The 23,502-nt window shown below is 43.7% G+C and overlaps 2 protein-coding genes across 7 annotated transcripts in view; one reads left to right on the top strand and one right to left on the bottom strand.

Annotated features, from left to right (window-relative positions):
* Positions 1-23,502, top strand: part of LOC135913566 (zinc finger protein 26-like) — a 209,300-nt gene that overhangs the window by 96,623 nt on the left and 89,175 nt on the right. The gene's annotated exons all lie outside the window — the stretch shown is intronic.
* LOC139049608 (uncharacterized) overlaps positions 1-23,502 on the bottom strand; it is a 61,809-nt gene that overhangs the window by 13,843 nt on the left and 24,464 nt on the right. Inside the window, exons 5-6 of one of the 4 annotated variants that reach the window (XR_011508419.1) lie at positions 15,412-15,517; positions 10,695-10,809 (exon numbers count right to left, since the gene is read on the bottom strand). The exons of the other annotated variants lie outside the window; for them this stretch is intronic. The gene's annotated coding sequence lies outside the window, so the exon portion shown is untranslated. Of the gene's footprint in view, positions 1-10,694; positions 10,810-15,411; positions 15,518-23,502 lie in introns of those variants that run through there. 4 annotated transcript variants of the gene reach the window in all.

Below are 23,502 nucleotides of genomic sequence, written 5' to 3'. Positions count from 1 at the left end.
TCCTGGCGGGCAAAGCGGAAGTCGCTCATTGGAGGAACACTGGTTGGGTTCAATGCAACGCCACCTGCACCGTTCTAACATAGTATTGCGTGCGTACATGCTCGGGCAAAAAACACCGAGCTAGAGAATCCCATTCGACGGAGTAGCTGGTTGTCACATGTAAGATTATAACCTGGAAAGTTATCGTGCAACCCTGCGAGGCACGTTTACTCCACTAGTGTCCTAATGAACGTTATGCACTAGGGGCACACAGTGATTCTCCAAGAGGGACCCGAAAGAGGGACAACCATAGAGTGTTGCCGGTACTTACTCGCGTACAGATGTGTACTCCTATTAAACGTGCCAGAATTTCATCTGCACAAGCACCCCTCCCTTAAACAAGCGTAAATGAGGATGTGATAACATAAGGTGGAACTTGCCGAAGCAAGACGGATGGCTATGAGACGCCCGGGGAGGTCTGCAGGCTAAGCTTGACCACCTGAGCTTTTTTAAAGCTTCCAGAAAGCAGGTGACACGAGACGCACAAAAAGAAGCTGCTCAACAGCGGTATAGACAGTGGTAACCACCGCAATGTTTAAAGAACGGCGGAACGGTCACTCAGTCGAAGAAGCGCGTCTTCCCAAAGCTGCACTTACCCCGTTTAGATGCGACAGGTATACGTCATCTTGGCTCCTCCTGGCCTCTGCAGAGGAAAGGAAGTATCTTGCCATTAAGAACAGTTCTGCAAAAACATACGCAAAAAAGATCCACATATCTTCGCCAATGAATGCTTGCTGCGTGTGGAAAATTGAATTTTCACTTCTTCTTTTCGTTTTCCTTCAAATTTTCGCACGTTCCCACGAAGTGGGTGTATGAGCAAAGTCCTCAGTGGAAACACAATACGGAACTTTTTGCTTCCCGTTAAATTTTTTAACTGTAATATTCATATTTCAATAACAGTAAATATTAATTTTTTTCTGTTTCCGTTTCACTAATATATAAGGTCACACCAATTATGACGGATATGCCACATTATGAACATTAGGCGATTCACTGTTAATGATGACGTAAATGTGCTTAACATGACAGTCTACCAGTCGCAATGATGTACTCATGTACTGTCTGTCACACCTCCTTTCAATCTCGACCACGGGTACTTCGCAAATCTCCGCAAATGATAAAATGTTAATCTCTCCGAGCAGAATGCATACACACGATAAGGGCTGCTCTAGGCAGATGTTTTCATCGGAATTATATTTGCGCCAAGTAAGAGCAAACGCTCCAGTGATTCTACATTCCCACATGAACCAGGAAGGTTTGATAGTGCGTACCGACGCCTAGTCATGTGCAGGTTTAGTTGCCGTATTCGACATCGTAATAGTGTAATGGAAACTTCCCATTGCCGAGAGGGACAAGACCGGACATTCCAGGGGAGCGCTAAATGCACGAAATTCCGTGCAGCAAGGAGGAGCTCATTTTTTCTACCTATGACTATAATTCGCGATCGCAACCTTGTTACCACCAGCAGAGTAAGGCTTGGAATAAAGAAACCCACTGGCCCACCAAGCGCTGCCTTTCCCATTCTGTATGCCATCTCATTATGAGCTAGTCCACAATGTTCACATATCTACAAAAACCAACTTTCTTTAACATGATGTGGAATAACCCCAAGGTACTGCTTTATCGAAACGCTAGTGGCACATAGCCACTCTGTTGGATTCTCGAAATGTTGGCTGGTGCCCACTACGCAGCATTCGCCAAGAGGCTGCAGATTAAACAACGTTTATTAGAATCAACACACAAACATAGGTTGTCCTGTGTAACGTGGGTTAAATGGATATAATTACGAAATGCTGCACGTACCCACCATGGGGTAATCGGCCAAGAATTGGGTGGTTTGAAGAAAATGGATGAGAAAAAGCTAGAATAAAATACCAGGGTAAGAGTAATTCTCCTCGGTCTTCAAAACTGACAAAGCGATCGTGCTAGAATGAATGCAAAGATAAATCAATATTGACGACAATTCATTATTTCAGAAAGGCGCCCGATTGGTATCAAGAATAAAAGTGTTTCATCGATGTGCAAACACTCTTGTGGCTGCACCCTAACGTGGAAGTTTCGAGCTGAAGTAAAACTAAAGCTCATGCTGAGACCAAGCTTGTTTATAGGGACCTCGAGCACCCTTCTTAGCAGGTTCGACGTACGATTGTGTACGCAAAGTCGACGCGGCCAAACGATCCTTGTGTGTGTAGGAATTTATTGTCCAGACGCGGCAGCGTAACCTTTTTAGTGTAACCTCTATTTTCGTGCTCGGCTCCGCTTGAAGCTGACTCTTAATGTCAGCGCTAGCCTGGTGGTGCTAGAAGGAGGCGAGATGTGCGTGCCGCTCTGTCATTGGTGGAAACGCATGGTGTTTCATTGGTCGATCCCACAGGGAGCGCACAGACGCGCCAATCAAATTGCTATTGTTTCCACTTTTATTATATGAGATAAAGAGCATGCGCTCTCTAGTTTCATAATATGTATGGGCTGTCATCCTCGAAATTTTGAGGAATAACTCTGTCAAGAAATTATAAAGGCATAAGCAACTTTTGTGATAGAACGATGTGTTGTCGCCGGGCAGTTGTTTCAGGCTTATCTCGAGCCAGAAGGGCATGTTAAACGTCAATCAGGCAATCTTCTGTCGAAGCCTCTGCAGCCATGCGGGCATTGCGGAATTAGGGTGCGGACGAGCCCTATGTTAAAATACAGAAAGATATTCTTCGCGGCTCCACAGCCACCGTAAGTCTTCCATAAAGAAAGCAACAAAATCCCAGTAAAGAAGGGCGTCAGGCAGGGAGATACGGTCTCTCCAATGCTATTGACAGCGTGTTTACGTCAGGTATTCTGAGACCTGGATTGGGAAGAATTGGCGATAAGAGTTATTAGAGAATACCTTAGTAACTTGTGATTCGCTGATTATATTTCCTTGCTTATTAACACGGGGAACCAATTGCAATGCATGCTCACTGACCTGGAGAGGGGAAGCAGAAGGGTGGGTCTCAAAAGTAGTCTGCGGAAAACTAAAGTAATGCTTAACCGTCTCGGAAGAGAACAGCAGTTTACGATAGGTAGCGAGGTAGGTACTTGGGGTAGGTAGTGACCGTGGAGTTGGACAATGAGACTGAAATATTCAGAAAAATAACAATAGGCTGGGGAACGTTTGGCAGGCATTCCCAGGTCATAAACAGGAGGTTGACATTATGCCTCAAAGGAAAAGTGTGCAACATCTTTGACTTACCAGTACTCAGCTGCAGGGCAGAAACCTGAAGGCTTACGAAAAGGGTTCTACTAAAATTGAGGACGACGCAACGAGCTATGGAAAGAAGAATGATAGGTGTAACGTTAAGGGATAAGTAAAGGGCAGTTTGGGTGAGGGAACAAACGCGACTTAATGACATCTGATTTGAAATTAGGAATAAAATTGGGCATGGGCAGGACGTGTAATGAGGAGGGAAGATAGCCAGCTGACATTTAGGCACGGAGTAAGACATATAGGAGGTGAAACTCCCGTCAGCGCGAGCGAGCGCGGGCGACCAGATAAAGTCACAATTGTTACATGCGCCGACGCTACCCTATGCAGTGGCGGCACCATGCGGCGCGTCGTAGAAGCAACAGCGGAAAAAAAAAAGCAGCGCCCGGCGCTCACTCCGGCGGCACCCGCTCAAAGCAGACGACAAGCAGACGACACGGGTGTTTGCTTCAGCGGGCACGCCGTAACCGAACTGCGTAGGTGCGCGCACTCAAGAAAACTGTTTTGTTGTGTGCCCATCAAAAAAAGCAACACGTGTGGCAAACTTCCGCTAATCTTCCTCTTATCGCCAAGCAGCTAGGGCAACTAGTTTTCGCGAGTCTTATAAAAAAGAAAAGGAACGGAAACACATGCACGGCGGCATCCTTCCTAAGCGCACCCCTGTGAGCACTAGAGCGAGAAAGAAGCGGTCGCCCTTTGAGCGATTAGGAACGAGATAGCCATCAGTTTCGCAAGCGCAAAAAGCCGAAAACCGCCCGCCACGGAGCAAAATAGCCCTGGCTACAACCAGAAGCTACGTATCATCTTATAGCTGTCATGGAAAACGCGTTTTATTTTTTACTGTGCTCAAATGGCTGAAGCGTAGCAGCAGTTGCTTTTCGGGCTAGTCAGGCGCGCGCGGCCGAACGGGAGCAACACTCGACCGGTTGCCCTGGCAACGGAAACAGCGGTAATTTCTTCCCATGCCGCCAGGTGGCGCCAGCATGAAAATATATCCGCGGGCTTGTGACCTTTTCTGGTCGCCGCAAACAGCGGAGTTTCCACTCCTATATTTCTTGCTCCGTGCATTTAGGGTTGCGGACTGGATTCCAAGAGAAGGGAAGCGTAGCAGGGTGTGGCAGGAAGTTAGCTGGGTGGATGAGATTAAGGAGTTTGCAGGGTCAACATGGTCACAATTAGCACATGACTGGTGTAGTTGGAGAAGAGTGGCCTTTGCTCTGCAATGGGTGTAGCCAGGCTGATGATGATGACGATGATGAAAATACACTGGGTATATGTCATTTCTGAAATGAAATATGGAGTCCGTAATGCTGAAAATGAGGAGGAAATATGAAGCTGGAGTTTAGGTTTAAGTGCATGTGTATATATCGGTGAAGAAGCTACCGCTAAACCTACCGAAATTGGTGCGTCTAAATACTAACATGCAACTTCATGATAGGGGACCTTTGCCACTCCAAGCAGCATTTGTCAGCGGTCACGGTCCCAGGCAAGATTTAGATTACCCCATGTCACTGTGTTTAGCGCCGATGCTTCTTCTGCTTATATGTTGCGATATCCTTGACGCCACGCTATTGTTCGCCGAGAATGTTCTAATCTGCGCCCTCCTTTTTTTTCGCTTCACCTGAAGTATTTTGTACAAACAAGGCCGAATTTCTACCCGTCTCATATTTAGTTACAACGCGTACACTAAGCACCAGCTATACAGTAAAGTGAGCTCTGGTACTTTAAAGCTCTGGTAAAGTGAGTAAAGTGAACCCTTTATGCACGATCTGCGACTCAAAACTTCTTCTGAGTACGTAGTACCATTCTTTGGGTGCAAAGAATTGGGTAGCAGTTAGGGTTTGCCAAATCAGAAAGCGATGAAAGAAGTCGTACAGCGTTGCCTAAATACAAGGTGTGGAGGGAAGGTGGCTATTTGAACATTCAGAAAACGGCAAGGGAAATAACGAAAAGCAGTTTCAAACTGCATTATTATAATCTGTCCATCAATCGTTCAAAAGAAAACATCGTCAACCGCCTTTGATGAAAAAGGTTTCTTTATTATTTTACTACTTGTTAAAAGTTATTTGAGGTACAGATGAAAGATACTACCGCAATTATTGTATACGATAGGATAATTTCCATATGTATCGTGAGATATTTTGAAACAGTCGCAAATTTGTTAGTAAAGATTGGTTGCAGAAAATGAACCAGAAAAGTCGTGTGCACAACGTTTGCTTGGAAATTTCTTAACTCCAACCGGGCTTGTTTTGTTTGAGTGAAATGTCTATTAGTCTCTGAAAATTTTTGTTGTTCGTGCTCAAGAACGCAGCCCCGGAAGCAGTGCCTTCCACGTTTTTCTTCACAGCGGTCGAACTTCCGTCCACGAGATCCTTCAAATCGCGGACGTGTAAAATCCGCTACACATTCTACACATTCTTTCATTCCTCAGACTTTGCAATATAGCACCTCGCAAGAGAAACTTCAACAACGACACTTTAGCGGTGTCACAATTTGCGTGAAAGGCTCCGCTGGCATTGCCATACGCAGCACATTACGCTGGCTACGGGCAAGTGTTATGGTACCAACGCGACCATAAACAAAAAATCAAGAAAACAAATGTTCGGCAGCCAGCAGACGCTTGCGCGCTAGTTTTTGCGGAGACGGCACTAGCGCAACCACGTGGCTGAGCTCCACCAAAGGGGACGCACTGACGTCATCGCCTGGCCTCAATGAAGGGCTCTGGCGTAAAGTTAAAAGAACGTCGCTGCCTTAAGTTTTATGTAAGCAGTTTCTTAGAATGAGATGGAAGCCTGGCGCTAGTGTCAGCGGCTACTTGACGGAAATCGGGGCGGTCTATCCGGCATGGGAATTACGGGAAGTACGTGGATTTGCCTGAACTTACTCCTTCGAGCGGCTTCGTGACTTTGTAAGCTCATAATATTTAACAAAGCACTGCGTAGTAGTTAATTAAAGAATCATTATTATAATTCTCAGACAGCAGGATTTGAACACATGAACTCCAGCGCAGAAGCCCGAAATTGAAACCTTTACGCCAGGTAGGCGTGCACCGACAAGCGCCATAGAATGACTTTACGAATTGCTTGACGGCAAGTGACCCTGTTCAGAGGCTTGACGTGTTTCCATCTCGCCACCTCGACCTGCTGAACGGCCGCTGTTATTCGAGACTGTGTTTGTTCACGGGGTCTCCGGCGCTTTGATATTGATATCGCTGAAATTTAGGACAAAGAAGGTAGATCAAGCGTAAGAAAAGAGCTCGCAAGAACCACAAACAAGGTCCGACCAGTCCATGTATCCTACGGCCAGTCTTCGAAGGAACAAGCGAGCGCGTTCATAGAATAAAGAGCAAACTTTATTCCGCAGTGTACCTTCCGCAGTGGTACGAAAATAAGCAGCGGCAGCTGCTTATTTGACTAGAACGCACCAGCGTAACTGGTGCGCATTAATTTACTGGAGACCAAAGAGCCTCTACTGACGTCCATACAAACAACCCATAAGTGAGTGAACAGGACGTGCGACTTTATTGGCAGAAGAAAATCAGTGCACCTTCTCGTAGGAGAGCAGAAATAAAATCTGCATCTCGAGATGCGCTGAGAAGCTTACTTATGTCGTCGCACATGGCGGTCTGGTAACGAGTAACAATCAGCAGCAGAAGCAAAGTGGACAGTGCCCCACCTGTTTGTATCGACAGTCGCCGTGAGTTGCATTGCGAAGCAGTCAGGTTACGCTATGTTGGCTGCGGCCGCAGCCAACATAGCGGCATGGACTACCCTGCCTCCTAGCCTTACCTCAGTTCCGACCTGCACGTTTCTTTTTGTTCTTTCGCGTGCCGCTAATGCCTAACTTGCACTTGGTGCCTCACATTTGAATATAGGCACGGACGGTTTTGCGTGCATCACGATTTTGCAGCCACTTTTGCACTCCTCTCCACCCATATAGCTATCAACTTCATACAATTCGGATCATGTCTGCACGTATGCTGGCTGGTCTCCGTTCACGCCGCATCACGGGTAATGTAGTCCCAAAAGCATAATTTGCCCCCTCCTGTGGCACGAAAGGTCTAACAGGGAGCACCAATTACGGTGCGTGTAATTTGGGATGCATTGTCACTGTGTAGCCTTCTTTTGTAGCCTTCATTAAGTAGCACTTCATTAAGTGATCTATTTGTTACTTCCTTTGGCGCATTCCTTGATGTTCCAGCAGAGCGTTTTAATCAACCAGGAAATATAGTACCAGAAGAGAGAGAGTCGTCACCGTGTTGTCCGCCTACGTGTGCGACGCTAGCTGAAGAGAGAGAGAGAAAGAGAGAAAAAGAGAGATAAAGATAACTGATGGAAAGGGTGCTGGAGAGAGAGAGAGAGAGAGAGAGAGAGAGAGAGAAAGAGAGAAAAAGAGAGATAAAGATAACTGATGGGAAAGTCATTAGCGGTTTGCAAATGGGCGTCCTCTCGGTGACACACCGCAGCTGGTTCTCGTTGCTGCTTTGGGCCATCGAGCCGATCGCGACCCGTAGCTTTCGCTTCACTGCACGGATTTAGTGACGCCGAGTATTGGGGAGGGCGTGAACGTTTCCGTAGAGGAGGGAAGCTCGACTCCCTGTTCCTCCTGCGTGGCCCCCTCCTCTCAAACGCGCCGCTCGACAAAGGGCTACCGAAAAAAAGAAAAAGAGGGACACGAGAAACGATCGCGGATGGTTGTGCGAAAAAGGGGACGAGCGGGTGGAGTCGGCGGCGGGGTGTTTGATCTGACAGGGAAACACGGCACCGGAGCAACCGGTTGACGAAGGACACAGCAGCGTTGGTATAGCGTCTTTTTTATGCCTATTTTTTTTTTTACTGGCGAACTCTGCCTTCTAAGGACATTCTTTTATGTTTATGTTTGTCGTACTGGTCGTTTCGAAACGCCTTGTAATGTGTACAAAACAGCCAGGACAAAAAAAAAAACGCAAAGAAACATTGTGTTCGCCCGTTGCCATTTATGCGCTGCTCAGTAAGAGGTCGAGGGTTCGATTAGGGGCCTGCATTGGGAAAAACGCTCGCGCATCGTACTTTGGACCCCTGCCCACCCCGCCTTCCAGCTGGTCAAAATTCGTACCAGCGTTTTCTTGCACGCCTCCTGCCATCGTGATGCGAGCGAAATGGAAACCGCGCGACCTCGCGCCCAACTGCGCAGCGGCGTGGCATCTGAGCTACCGTTTAATCAGCGTCCAGATAACACAATTGTCACGTAAAGACTGACGCCTCGCTTGAAGAGAGACTAAACAAGGAAAGTTCTTTTTTGAACATAAAATGCACACTGAATAGATAGATAGCGCGAAACAGAGCGCGAGAAGAGACTCTCGTCTTCTCTATGCGCAGGTCTAAGTGTGTGCCACACCGACGCATGTAATGAGGAGGGAAGATAACCGATGGTCATTAAGGGTTACGGACTGGATTCCAAGGGAAAGGAAAGCGTAGCAGGGGGCGACAGAAAGTTAGGTGGGGCGGATGAGATTAAGAAGCTTGCAGGCACAACGTGGGCACGATCAGTACATGAACGGTATAGTTAGAGAAGTATGGGAGCGGCCTCTGCCCTGCAGTGGGCGTAGCTAGGCTGATGATGATGATGACCTGTCTGTCGTTGCCAAGCTGCGTGATAAGTTGCGAAACCGACAACCCATACAGCTATTCCGTTTGCGAACTGCAACAAATGAATGGCTTTTACTGCAGTAATCTTCAAACGTGACTGCACCACTGTGAGAAACTGAAGTACTTCGATGATATCGCCATCATCAGCCTCCGCCTATTTCTATGTCCACTGCAGGACGAAGACCTCTTCCAGCAACCGCCAATTACTCCGGTCTTAATGTACAAGCTGATTCCGAGATGCAGCTGCAAATTTCTTCCCTTCATCACCTAACGTATTTTTATACTTCCCTCGTGTGCCCTTCCCTTCCTTCGACAGCCATTCTGTAACTCTAATGGTCCACAGGTTAATGGTCCACAGAACCGAGTGGCCCACCAAGCTCCATTCTTTTTCTCCTAATGTCAACTAAATATCGGCTATCCCCTCTTGCTCTCTGCTCCATGCCGCTCGTTTGCTGTCTTTTAACGTTATGCCTTGCATGTTTCGTTCCATCATTCTTCGATCTTCTTTGTTAACGTCCAACTTTCTGTGACATATGTTGGCACCGGTATAACCTAATGATTCCACACTTCTCTTTGCAATGACAGTAGTAAGCTGCCAGTCAGGATTTTTAATGCCTCACGTACACATCCAACGCACATTTACTCTAGTGTGAATATACTTCTGATTGTCAAGATCCCGTGGAGGAATTGTCCTACATGAACGTGCTCCTCCTGCGTCAATGCTTACTGGCGATCATGAAATGTTGTTTTCTTGCCTCGCTGTTCATCAACATTATCATTGTCACCTGCATAATATTGTTCAACCCCACCCTTGCATTACCACTGTTAAAATACCAAATGAAATGTTTTCAGTTCATACGCACTGTTGCCGAAGAATACGATGTCATCTGTTAAGCTACGCTTGCCGATATATTCACCAAGATCTTCACTGCTAAGCCACCGAAGTCTGGTACCTTGAGTACTTGTATAAGCATGCAGTGTATAGCAATGACAATGTTGTGCCTCCTTCCCAGACCCCTTTTATTGGCAATCTTCTACTTTCCTTCTGGAATCCTCCTTGTTTGCGCTGTGTTTCCATGACTGCTGATATCTCCACTGAATCAAGTCGTGTTTCTTAATGAATGAAAGTCATATACAGAGATTAAATGTACTTAAATGTTCACATTTGATTGATTTATGACAAGCATCTGGTCGATTATAGAATATCCCTTCGTTAAGCACGCGGGTTGTCTTGGTTGAATGGAGTCCAGTGTTTACCTGAATAGGTTGGAAATTATCTTGGTTCAATACCGAAAGCAAGCTCATGTGCCTGTGATTCCTGAATTCTTTATTGGTTTATGCTATCGTAAGCTATAGAAACTCAGTATCCAGTATCACAGAACCGTCTGTTGCAAAACGAGTAACAACACTTAAAATATTTACAGAATGGCCCTGTATTTACGTTGTGGAATGCATTGTTTCCATCCACGTGACCTAATATAATTATTTGACTATTGAGCAAATATTTGCCACAAATGTAGGTAGCAAGCATGTTGCAGGAATACATACGGTCTCGTTATTCTCCGCCATGATCTTGAGGTAGGTCGCTGCTGAAAGTATGCACAGCGTCACCACCATGACAAATGCCGCCAGCAGAACATGGGCCTCCGATTACTCATAAGGCCCATATATCGGCAAGGAGGCGAGCGCAGTGGCCGCCACCGGATCGCCGTAGGCCGCTATCGCGCAGCACCAGCCGTAGATCTCCTGTGCTCGCTGCGGTATCCCCGGCTGCTGCTGCCGGTAGATTTCTGAGGCCCAGAAGTACAGCAGCAACCAGGTTAGCCCCCTGGCCGCCAGCATCTCTACCCAGTCTTGAGTGGTTCCCCAGTGGCCCAAGCAAGCGGAAACCGTGGAAAACGGTGGCGCCGTCTGAGAATGGGATAGAACAAAGAAAATGTTCCATCGAAGTAGAAAATACACATTGGACGAACCAACATAAAATTTTAGGAAACAGTGCGGTTTAGCGTTGCTGCCACTTGTCGGGACACACGCACTGCTCGAAGAACGAAACAGACAACAGCCCAAGTCGCAAACCAAGGAGGCCCCCCGTTTATTGTGAGCGCACAGGTTTATGAATCCTGGCGGGCAAAGCGGACATCGCTCATTGGAGGAACGCTGGTTGGGTTCGATGCAACGCCACAAGCACCGTGCTAACATAGTTATTGCGTGCGTACAAGCGTGTGAAAAAAACACAGAGCTATAAAATCCCATTCGACGGAGTAGCTGCTCGTCACATGTCTGACTATAACCTGTAAAGTTATCGTGCAACCCTGCGAGGCACGTTTAGTCCACTGGTGTCCTCACTGAGGGAACGTTATTGACTAGGGGCGCACAGTGATTCTCAAAGAGGGAGCCGAAAATGGCACAACCATAGAGTGTTGCCGGTACTTACTCGCGTACAGATGTGTACTCCTAATAAACGTGCCAGAATTTCATCTGTATAAGTGCCTCTGCCTTGAACAAGTATAAAATGGGATGTGATAATATAAGGTGAAACGTGCCAAAGCAAGACGGGTGGCTGCGAGACGCCGTGGAAGGTCTGCAGGCAAAGTTAGACCGCCTGATGTATTTTTTAAAGCTCACCGAAAGCTGGTGACACGACACGCGCGACCAGATGCTGCTCCAATGCGGCATAGAAAGAGCTGACCACTGCACTGGGTAAAGAAAAGCGCAACGGTCACTACGGTCGAAGAAGCGCGTCCTTCCAAAATTGCGCTTACTCCATTATTTTGCGGCAAAAGAAAGTGATCCTGGCTAGCTTTCGCATCGTGGAGGTACGCTAAACACCTGGTTATTAAAGCAAGTTAAAAAACAACATAGGTAAAATAGGTCAACATAACTGATTGGTCGTCGCCCGGACTTCGACCTCACAGGACTTTTCGCTTCTTGGTCTGCTCGTTTTTCTTCAAATTTTAGCCCGTTCCCATGTTGGGGGGGGGGGGTCATTTTCCATTGTCCTCAGCGGAAACAAAATATGAACTTCTTGGTCCCGGTTAATTTATTGATTTGTGCTACTCGTATTTATGCAACAGTACATATTAATTTCCGTTTCTGTTTCATGAATCACTAGTGGTCATGGCAATTATACGAAGATGCAGTATTATGAAAATAACGCGATTCAGTGTTAATAATGAGGTAAATGTGCTTAACATGACAGTCTACCGGGCGCAATAACGTACTGATTTACTGTCTGACACACATCCTTACAGGCTCGACCAAGGGCACTTGACCCAAATGATAGAATTTTATACTGAGAGAGGAGAATGCCCGTACGCGATAGGGGATGCTCTAAGCAGATCTTCCCTTCGGAATTACATGTGCGGCAAAATAAGAGCAAACGCTCCAGTGATTCTATATTCCCACATGAACCAGGAAGGTTTGATGGTATGTACCCAGACCTACTCACGTGTAAATTTAGTTGCGGTATTCGACATCGTAATAGCGTAACGGAAACTTCCCATTGCCGAGAGGGACAACACCGAACATTCCGGGGGAAAGCTAATGCTCGTAATCGTGTTACAGCAAGGAAGGGCTCACTTTATGTACTTAGGACTTCTTTCGTTCGTAGTCTTGTTACCACTAGAAGAGTACGGCTTGGAAAAAAGAAACCCACTGGCCCACCAAGCGCTGCCTTCGCCAGTCCGTATGTCATCTCATTAAGGGCTAGTTCACAATGTTCAGATATCTACAAAAGCTTACTTTCTTTAACATGATGTACAATAACCCTAAGGTACTGCTATATCTAAGCGCTAGTGGCACATAGCCGCCTTGCGGGATTCTCGAAATGCTGCATCGTTCCCACTACGCAGCATTCGCCAAGAGGCGGCAGATTAAACTACGTTTACTAGAACCAACACACAAACATCGGTTGTCTGGCGTATCATTGGTTAAATAAATATAATTACGAAATTACAAAAAAGCTACACTAACCACCTATACCCACCGTGGGGGAATCGCCCAAGAATTGGGCGCTTTGAAGGAAATGGATGAGAAAAAGCTAGAATGAAATACTAGGGGAAGAGAAATTTTCTGCGGTCTTCAAAACTAACAAAGCGCTCCTGCTAAAGTGAATGAAAAGATAAATCAATGTTGACGATAATTCGTTGTTTCAGAAAGACGCCCGATGTGGTAGCAAGGTTAAAACTGCTTTATCGCTTTGCAAACTACATTGTGGCTGCACACAAATGGTAAAATTCTGAGCGAAAGTAACACGTTGGGGTTCATGCTGAGATCAAGCTTATTTATACGGACGTCGAGCACCATTCATCTCAGCGGGTGAAATAGTCGGCACGCAAAGTGGTCAATTGTCTCGGTTTTCCGGCATTGTGTGCACAAAGTAGATGCGGCCAAACGATCCTTGTGTGTGTCGGAACAGGAGGTCCCGATACAGTTTTTAACAATGGGACCTCCTTATGTATACCACGCACATATAGCTTTCTTTATATTTACTAATAAATACATTGTGAAATTTTATGACAATTTTTATTGCCGAATTTTTCTTTTTGTTCTACAGGCTCGTGACGCTTCTGCGTATGTAAGAATTCAAAGTGTAGTGGGTCAAATATGTCGCAAGCACATGGCATGCTTACAAACGTTTAACATTCATATTCACAATGATTTCTCTCTTGTCCCCAGAATAACTGCGACTGGCTTATAAACATTTCATGAGCTTGAACTTCTTGAAATAACACCTGAGGGCCTGTATTCACTGTGCCGCAGTTACTACTGGACTGAGCTGTTTTCTAGTTAGGATGATATTTTCTCTCCCATGTTTTTTTTTATATTCCTGGCAAGTTATCCCCATGCATGCGATTAGTCCGTGTCCAGTTACATAATTTTTTACTTTAAGTCAACGGAGCACTGACCACATAATTAGCTGGTGGAAAGTTGAGTGTATTGATACTCAGTTATGAAATACAAACACTATTTTGCACAGAGTTCAACATTGTCTGCTTGCACTTGGTTTAGTGCAAGCTCTTGGGCCAGTTGATGCATAAGGAACTTGAAAAAAGGGGATACCAGTGAAACACAAAAGACGCGCACACAAGGAAAGGGCGTTAAACACAGACGGACGTTGGACTTTTAACTGTACGTTATTGAAATTTACATTGCCACAAACAACTGTGTCTAACGCGTTTTTTTGTGTGCGCGTCCTTTGTGTTTCGTCGGTAGCCCCCCTTTTTCAAGTTGATCTTGCACTTACTGTGGCGTTTGCTCGTTGTTGCAATGTTGCTCATCAACTGAATTTGGTATCAACAGCACCACAGAGAACATTTGCTTAACACTGGCGTAATTTTAGTAGTTATAATCAAACAACAAGCTCTAGTTCTACAGCTGTCAATAACTATATTTATTCCTTTGGGCCCCTTTCCAAGAATTTGTTCAGGACAAGTGGGCAGTGTTCTATTTATTCCGAAAGAGCGTAGGTTTGGGCATGTTGGTATTCCATAACGTTTTTGTTTTAGTGCACGAAAAGGGACGAGAGAGATAAGTTAGCGCTGTGTCCATGTCGTACGTATGTCTCTCGTCCCTTTTCATGCGCTAAAAAAGTTATTTATTGTGCTTGGTGATGTTCAGGTCAGAATATGTTCAACGAGCAAGTCCAAATTATATTGTTATCAGTAAGACTTTGAGTACTGGGATAATGAATTGAAAGCATTTTATCTATTTCTCTAAGTTTTCTTGACAAATATATCAGTGTCTAAAACAAGCATCATATGCACTGCAAGTCAGTATTATTAGGTAGGGTATATGCAAGTGTGTATATCTAAGTATACCTGTGCATATACATTCTACATATTAGCTAGCACTTTCACTAGAGGAAATAGCCTATGTTGTGACGGCTGAAGTGACATTTGTGGTTGATGCACCAGCTTGTTTTTGTTTTTGTGCGCTTTCACTTCTGTGGTATCTTAAGCAATGTAGTCATGTGAAAGCTGAAGTATTACACTAATGTTGAAACTTGCTTGCACCTACTATTGCTACAGTATGCCAACAGATGCCTATCACCCTATTTGTGCATTTTCTGAAAACCACCTGTGTTCGCTAGGTGAAATTTGTAGTGCTGTTTTTAGTTTGCTGGTCAATTATGTAACATTTCAGGACAACATATACAATGGGAGGCAAGAAAAATCATACAACAAAACTGCTGCTAACAACTCACTCTTTATTTTGATGGAAGGATTAAAAATTACAATAGCACTAGATGTATGGTTATATATTACACAATTTCTCTTTCAGTGGGAAGGCATAAGTTGTGATATAAAGGCATAAAATTACAATAAACAGTATTTCCATAAAAAGAAAAGTAGATATATGTGCAGATTAATTTCTATCCGTTGTCATCCAGAAAGGATTCCATTTTTTCATGCATTGTTAATTGGGGCTGGCTCACGCGTCCTATTTATGTGGTATGCTTCGTTTATTTTTCTTGTAAAAAATGTATAACTGCAAAGACGCAGCAGAACTCACCTAACTTCCTGCAGTTCCAGCGCGTATGGCTAGTCATTAACAGCCTGTCAAAATGTGAGGCCGTCTGGTCCGACTGCCAACTCAGCAATGCCTATACGGCTGTGCCCTGCAACATAAAGAAAATTATTAGCACTCTGATGCTAAACACAAGTGTTAATAATTTTTTTTAGCCGTGTCTTTACCAATTACGCGCTTGTTCATGAATTACCATGATGTTGTAACTTGTAAAACATAGCATTTGCCTTTATCCTGCAATTTTTTTTCTATATGAAACATGTTAATGCAAACTTCAAAGCTAGAAAATGGTTTATTCGGTGCGGCGAGTAGTCGATGCCTTCCTGTCTCGGCTTGCATTGCTTGGATTCCGGGCCACGTCTTAGGCTGTACATAACAATGTGGTATATCCGAATGAAGGCTCAAGTACATGGTAGGCATGAAAGATAGGCGTATCTACCAGGAGCCTCAGGGGAGGGTCAAAGTTTGCCAGTTGCCTCCCCCCCCCCCCGCCCCTGAAAACGAGCACTTTCAGCTGCAGGCTGAAAACTCCAACAGAACTACAGGTCAAGCTAAATTTTCTTTCTTGATAGAGTGAACACATAAGTAGTGATTTTACTTGCCACACATCCCCTGCCTGGACAGCGAGGTTTGCATTTTGTGCCTTCTCAGGACTCCCTGTACCAGACGACGCACAGCATCCGCCATACATACTCGCGTTGCGAAACCTCTGGTGTTGGGCAGTACCCGCCCTAACAAATGTCAGCTTGCACAACTTGCATCAAGCCCACTTTTTGCGAACCACTATATATCCGTATTTGAAAACATAATCAGCTTCCCAGAGTTAACCTGCGGGCGAGTGGAAGGTCCGTATAGAATATTATAATCAGCCGTGCCCTATGAATAGCGCGCCTTAGGGCATGAAATCATTGGATTATCAATTGCTAAACCTATTTAATTTCTGTCCTGAGATAGCCTACATAGGGTTGCAGTCTCGGTACCTTATCACAATAAAAAATAAAATGAAACCTCTTGCAGGTGTAACTGTCTAATTGTATTCTGTAATCATCACTTATCGTAGATATGCTCCTGAAAGTTACTTTGGTCGAGCAAATTCAATACAATACCAATAGAACACTGACTCGATTTTTTTCTATTCTGATTTGACGATTTCGTTTTCAGGCTGTTTCTAAATAAGAGCGAAATAGCAGATATCTCGTATTTTGAAAAACTGAGGGCCACTTTTTGGTGACGTGTACCGAAAAGTTTCACTGTGTTGGTTTATGTGCTTTAAAAAAAATTAACTGAATAGTCACTTTCTCGCAGTTTTTATGCGGTATACACAGCATTTTGTTGCTCTGCCTTGGTATCCTCGGTTAAATATATTATATGTGGGGCATATCATTTATATTTATTCGAAGTATGAATCAATGTTATGAGCGAAGAGCGATTTATTAATTAATTTATTTATTTATTTAAAATACCCTTAAAGGCCCTCGAAGGAGGGTATTACATAGGGGGGGGGGGCTACAAGAAAAGCAAGTGTACATTCAGGTACAGCATACAAAAAAAGAAAAACATTTACAAGACATATGTTTTTTGTTTCAACGAGTCAGTGTAGTCATCACAAGGAACAAAAAAAGAAAAAAAAACGTTACATAAAAACGTCAGGAGCAAGCAAAAAATCACAAAGCATAAAAATCATCAGGGAAACACACTTATTAAGGAAACAACATTTTAACAGGTTCTCACAGTAGTGCAAATTGTTTCCTTAAATTTGGCTGTGTCAGTTTCCATGGCTATGTATGAGGGTAAATCGTTCCAATCGATGATAGTGCGTGGTACGAAGGATTGAGCGAAAGTTAATGACCGACACAAAATGCGTTTGACTTTGTTAGGGTGATCGCGGCGAGGAAAAATAATTGGTGGTGACTGAAAGAAATCATCACGAAGTGAGGAATGGTGGAAAAGTTTATGAAATAGGGATAAGCGTGAATGTTTTCGACGAAGGCTCAAGGATTGCAAACCAGCACGATTTATCTTTAATTTTTGTAGATTCATCACTGCCATTGTAGAAAGTTGCTCATTGAGGCATTCCAGGATGTCACACTACTGCTAATAGGAACGTTTTCCAGACTCCTAAATCAACAGCATCAGAGACGGTTGAAATTCCGTGGCATTACAGAGAACTTTAAACGTGATACTTTGAGAAACTGTCACTTTCTCGCTTTGAATATAAGTTTTACAGAGTAGCCTACTAAACTGCTACTTTTGCATGTGTTTTCATGCATCATACGAGATTAGTAATTTATTTCTTTGGTGTCCTTTGGAATATAAACAAGGCATCTTGTTTATGTCGGCGGAAAATTAGGGGCATGGTATGTATGGCCAATATGTAGACAATGTTCCAAATGGGTGGGCTAAATGCTCGTCTTCCAGTAGAATATGTATGCAAGTGCTCCGCATCATTATTAGACTGTTTTACGAGCAGTGTAATACTAAGACGGATACCATGGCATAACCACAACTATAATTGAGTTGAAATTTTGCGAGCATAACAAAAACAATATGTCAAGTTTATGTGCAATGGTAAGCGCGTGTTGATAAAATACAGCGTTAAAAATGTAAGCAGTGTAAGTTCTAATGTATGACGCTGCGGCCATTAGCTAGATTTGACAACGTCCCTACAGAACTGTGGGTTACAGACATCTTATACTTTGAAGGAATAGGCGGCATCTTAAGTGCAATATGTCACATATATGTAATGTTGCTGGCATATTTAGAAGCGTTTCGAATAATTATTGAAACGACTTTTTTTTCTTCATACATTATCTATATCGCCAGGTGTCCTCACTGAAGAAGGCAGCATCGTTATGTTCGGTGACTTAAGGGCAAGTCAATGGGTGATATTTAGGTGAACCTCGAAATAGATACACAATTTTGGCTTTCGCAGTAAAATAATATGCAAGCACTCTAGATTGTTATGAGTGTGTCTAACGAGCGCGGAAGTATTGAGCCTACTGCCTTGGCAGAACTATATATAAAAGCCACGAAGACCAAATTTAGCAAAAATTGGTGGTATGCTTTGGAAACTCTATGAGCGAAGTGAAATATGGTTGGATCAAACACAGACTTTGTAAAAAAATCTCTTATGCTATCAGCTATGCTTCGCACTGTCCGGACATAACTGCAGGTTACAACATGTTTATATTTCGTGGAAAGTGTAAGGTGGACATCGTAAACGTAATGTGTGACAATGTTTTTCTATTCCTCGTTCGGTTAGACGCGTTGCAAATAATTACTAAGAAATCTTTTTCCTTTTCCTATTTTCAAGTCTCATAACATATTCCAACTCGGGTTGATCAAAGTGCTGGGCGAACTAAAGAAGAAATTTTCTTTATATTTGGCACAAATAAAGGGCGCAGGGCAACATGTAGGTAAACTTAAAACGACAGCGGACTAATCATGACATTTGCAGCAAATTGCGCATGCATGCAATCCCGAGCTTTGTCAATGTGTGTTGTGATCAATACAAATTACCAAGTCACCCTAGGAGAACTGTGACATTAACCGATATCATATCTAGTGGAAATTGACTGCGGGACAAAGAGGAGGGAAGGACAGCATGTTAAATATTATGGTGGAGTAACATGTGAGTTGATGAACTAGTGGCGCTTTAAAAATTCCCAACAAGAAGTGCTCCAAAGCTGGCAAATATTTATTTAATTTTATTTTTTTTATTTATAACACACATCAGACCACACATCGTACCTCGCAGAAGGGGAACTCAAGCCTACAAGGCAAATAAACACCAGAAAAAAAACTGCAAATATAAAAATATAAATACTATATGATAAGTCCTAATATGTATGCATAACAGAGAAAATATGAGTAACGCACTTCATTAGGAGGGTTTTAATACATAGCGGCTCTGGAGTCCCACTCAGACACTATCCTGGGGTATAAGAACAATTCTCTAGGTTTGTCCCTGCGAAACAAGGTGTAAATGCACAGGTGTGGTAATGATGTGTATGCTTTGTGCACAAAGTGGTCACGTACACCCAGTGGCCTAAGCATAATTCACAATTAATTAGTTGCTGTCAGAAATTCACGTGAAGGATCTAGTTTTGGTCTGATGAAAGTCAAATAACTTTATTTAATGCTGGCAGATGAATTTCTCAGTTTGTGTTTTAAGAAGCAAAGTTTACGGAAGGCATAACAACAATAAAATGCGTAAATTCCAGGAAAGGTTATTAGAAAATGTCCCGCCTAAATAATTATTATTTTTATCTTCCTTTACGGGTGAAGCGGCCAACGTGTATTCAAATCTTAAAGGGCTTTTCTTGCCGATGGTTTTGTCTGCGTTCAAGGCCATGGACCATTCTTCTATACTGTGTCACCTTAGATGAAGTTTGGTAAAGAAGACGCGGTTGTCCGCAAATGATCTAATTTGTGTGCCCGGTGTAACAATGTTGACAATGCCATTTATCTAGAGTAGAAACAGCAATGGCCTCAGGACGCTTCCCTGGGGTAGATCGCATGTTACGGGAACACAGCTGGAGTTGTTACCTTCTATTGAGACAAACTGCACGCGATCCGAAAGATAAGGCGCTATCCAAGAAACTGTAATATTAGGAAGGTTATTATTTCTAACGTTTAAAATAAGTTTATATTCAAGTACTCTGTAGAATTCCTGCTAAAATGCCTTGCTAATGCCTTATGGAAATTCCTTACTAAAAAACTGAACAGTATATATATGCAGGCAACTTGGCAACTGTTCGAAATAAGCAGCTTCACTGGAAATCGGGTTGCAATGAAGGTTGCACACATCTGCTGCCTTTTTTTCTTGTGAGTATTGCAAATAATTTATATTGATTGTACTTCAATACGTATATCCTTCAGAAATACTATTACCTAAACAAGCGACATATTTGTGCTGTGGATATAAACACCAAGCACAATTCCTTGTTTAATTATTAAAATTGCTTGTAGCAAATGTGCACTTTTTATGTGTCCCTGCGTCTACTGGGCAGGCTCTGGGACCTCTGTGAGGCACTGATTGCTTTTTGTTCCTTTGTGATGAGGAGATGTTATATAGATGCAAGAAACAATTTATTTATTTATTTATTTATTTATTTGCTTTGTCACAGTACAGTGTAAACGGAGGCGTAAACAATGGAGTGTACGAGTGAACGGAGTGTAAACAATGGCAGAGGCTGAAAGGACATCACAATATCACAGCACTTTTCTGTTTCTTAAAGTGACACATTGTTTTACGTAAAGATCAAGACATAAAGGAAAACCGAAAACATAGTTTACACATAGCCTATACAACAAAATATGCGCTAATTGTGCGACACTTAATTGAGGCACATTTATACGTTTGCTAGTGTAGTTATTTAGAATTAGCGGAAGAGTACATCGAAGCATCTGAAAGCCATAATTAGGACGAAAGTAAGGAACGTTCCACATTTCTGTATTTCTTGTTTCATAGGCCTTTCTTTAAGCAAAGATTAGCCATCTCCATGAACAAAACGTTTGAGCGTTTGCAGCTAGGACGCTACTCTCGTAATAGTCTGTATCGCTATGGGTCATTCACTTGTATTACTCTGTATTTTAAAATAGTGGGGTGCTACGTGCTGGAACAATAGCTGCACACACACACACACACAAACACACACACACACACACACACACACACACATATACATATATATATATATACATATGTGTGTGTGTGTGTGTGTGTGCAGCTATTGTTCCAGCACGTAGCACCCCACTATATATATATATATATATATATATATATATATATATATATATATATATATATATATATATATATATATATATATATATATATATATATATATGAAAGAAAGAGAGAGATCGGGTCTTGTACGGTTTGCCCCCACACGAGAAATAGTCGGTATATCACTGGCATGAAATATCCAGATGCAGCCCAAGCGCTGAAGTGGGCAACTGCAAATTACGTGCCCGACTTGTCCAACAAAGGTGTTAAATATGCTGGTAGGTTTTAGAAGTTAACGCTTTCAAGCACACTGGATTGGGGTATCTCTGCTAAAGTAGTATGCATATAATTGCATACACACATGCTGCTGTTCATGCCTATTAATTTAATAAAACAATACAGCCAGCCAAGACTGGTGGTCTTTGTAAATATCACTCGCAGTAGAAAGCACGATTCACGTCTTCAAGTGGACACTGTAGGATGGTGAAATTACCTACATAGCATATCGCAATGTGCTGCTACCTTTGGAAGTGTTGGAATAAAGTGGTGCACTAATGAAGTTATAATCACTTAGTTCTAATCCTGGGACAAGTAGCCCCTATATGAATTTTTTTTAAATATGTTGGTCTTTAACTGAGTTTCATTAGAGAGGGGCACAATATAAATGCACTTTCTTGCACTGTTCAGTAATATAGATTATGAAGATGGTCTTTTATAGAAGCTTCTCCAAATCAAGATTTCTGCCATTTTGTTAGCGCCCTTAATGCTCAATGCTATTAGCGTTCTTTGACAACTTAGCTGAGTTTGTGGTGTGTCAGTATGTATCTATGCATCTGTTTATGTATGTGTAGGCGGCTAACTTCTTTAGTCAACACTGTGGTGGAGGTGGAGCATCAGGCTGCTATGTTGAGAGATGCAGGATCAAAACCAATAGTCACTGGGTATGTAGTGCTCTTCAATTAGCCTTTTTGATGGCAGCTTGGATCACTAGGTATGTGCCACTAGGTACGCGCTGCTCTTCAATGACCCTCGCTAGTTTCTGCCAAGCACGCTCAGGTAGCGGAATGGGTTCCAGTGGTGCCACTGTGGGCTTCGCTGACGTATCTGCTGCTTGACACACACTGCAAGACGAGACTGCCTGCTCTACTTGCTCGTCGAGTCCTGGTCACCAATACTGCGTGGGAAGCCTCTGCTTTGTGCTCACAATTCCTTAGTGACCTTCATGCACGTACTCCATGAGCATTGACGTCAATGCAACTGCTATGACCAGGCGCTCATTTCGCAACGGAAGGCTGTCCATAACTGCCAACAAATCCCGCACGTAGCGAAAGGGCCACAAGTCGCGCTGAAGACTGCATTTCGCCGGCCTCCTAGGTGTGAAATAAATTATCACCTGCTGTGAAAGCAAGTCGGACTGAACAGCTTCCTGAAGTTGTGCCTCTGTGATGCAGGTGGAAATAAGCGACCCAACTTCTTCCTCTTGTTCTTGCGTGTCTGACAGAGGCAATCTTGATAGAGCATCCGCCACTTTGTTATCACTTCCACTTGCAATTTCGTAGACCGGTGGCCTGTCCACCGGAATGAAAAAGGAGAGTAACCAGAGCTTGACGTTCAGTTCGTAGCTCAAACTTCCTTCCCGAAAGAAAAGCGTGCCGGCGTTGACACGCCAATACACATGTAAGTGCCTCCTTTTCTCCTACTGAGTACCTGCGCTCCGCTTGTGACAGCGTTAGAGAGGCGAAGGCAAAATGGTGCGGAGTTCATTTCCGTATCTCTGTTGTAGCACTGCTCCCAGACCATCATGGGAAGTATCTGTAGTCACTACCTGAAGTATCGAGGGGTTAAACATTTGTATGGCCTTGCCTGTAGCGTGTAGTTGCTTCACCACACGGAAGCTTTGACCAGCGTTGTCGTCCCATGAAAAATAAGCTCCTTAATAAAGTAACGAGCAAAGAGGCTCTACGACGTCAGCAGCAGAGTGGGGAAGGGCATAATAGCTTTCAAGTCCATGGAATGAACATAGCTCTGTGACGTTCGTGGGCGCTGGGGCATGAACAATAGCTTCAACCTTCAATTTCGTGGGTAACAAGCCGTTGTGGCTGACATGTCCCTAGAACGTGAGTTCATGCACATTGAACAAGCACTTTTTGTTAAGCCACAAGCCAGCCGCTGAGATGCACTGAAGGCTCGCAGAGTGCTCAGCCGCAGATTTACCGTAGATGATGATATCATCTATGCGGCAAAGTACGCCCCTGCAGCCTCTCAGAATTGAAGTTAATTCCAGTTGATGGTTAGCTGATGCCAAGCCAATTTTTAAGTGTGTTGCCCCTTGTAGTAGGACGTCA

This window comes from Dermacentor albipictus, chromosome 9 (genome assembly GCF_038994185.2).
Source record: "Dermacentor albipictus isolate Rhodes 1998 colony chromosome 9, USDA_Dalb.pri_finalv2, whole genome shotgun sequence".
Taxonomy (NCBI): domain Eukaryota; kingdom Metazoa; phylum Arthropoda; class Arachnida; order Ixodida; family Ixodidae; genus Dermacentor; species Dermacentor albipictus.
This window is presented reverse-complemented; position numbering and strand designations above follow the sequence as displayed.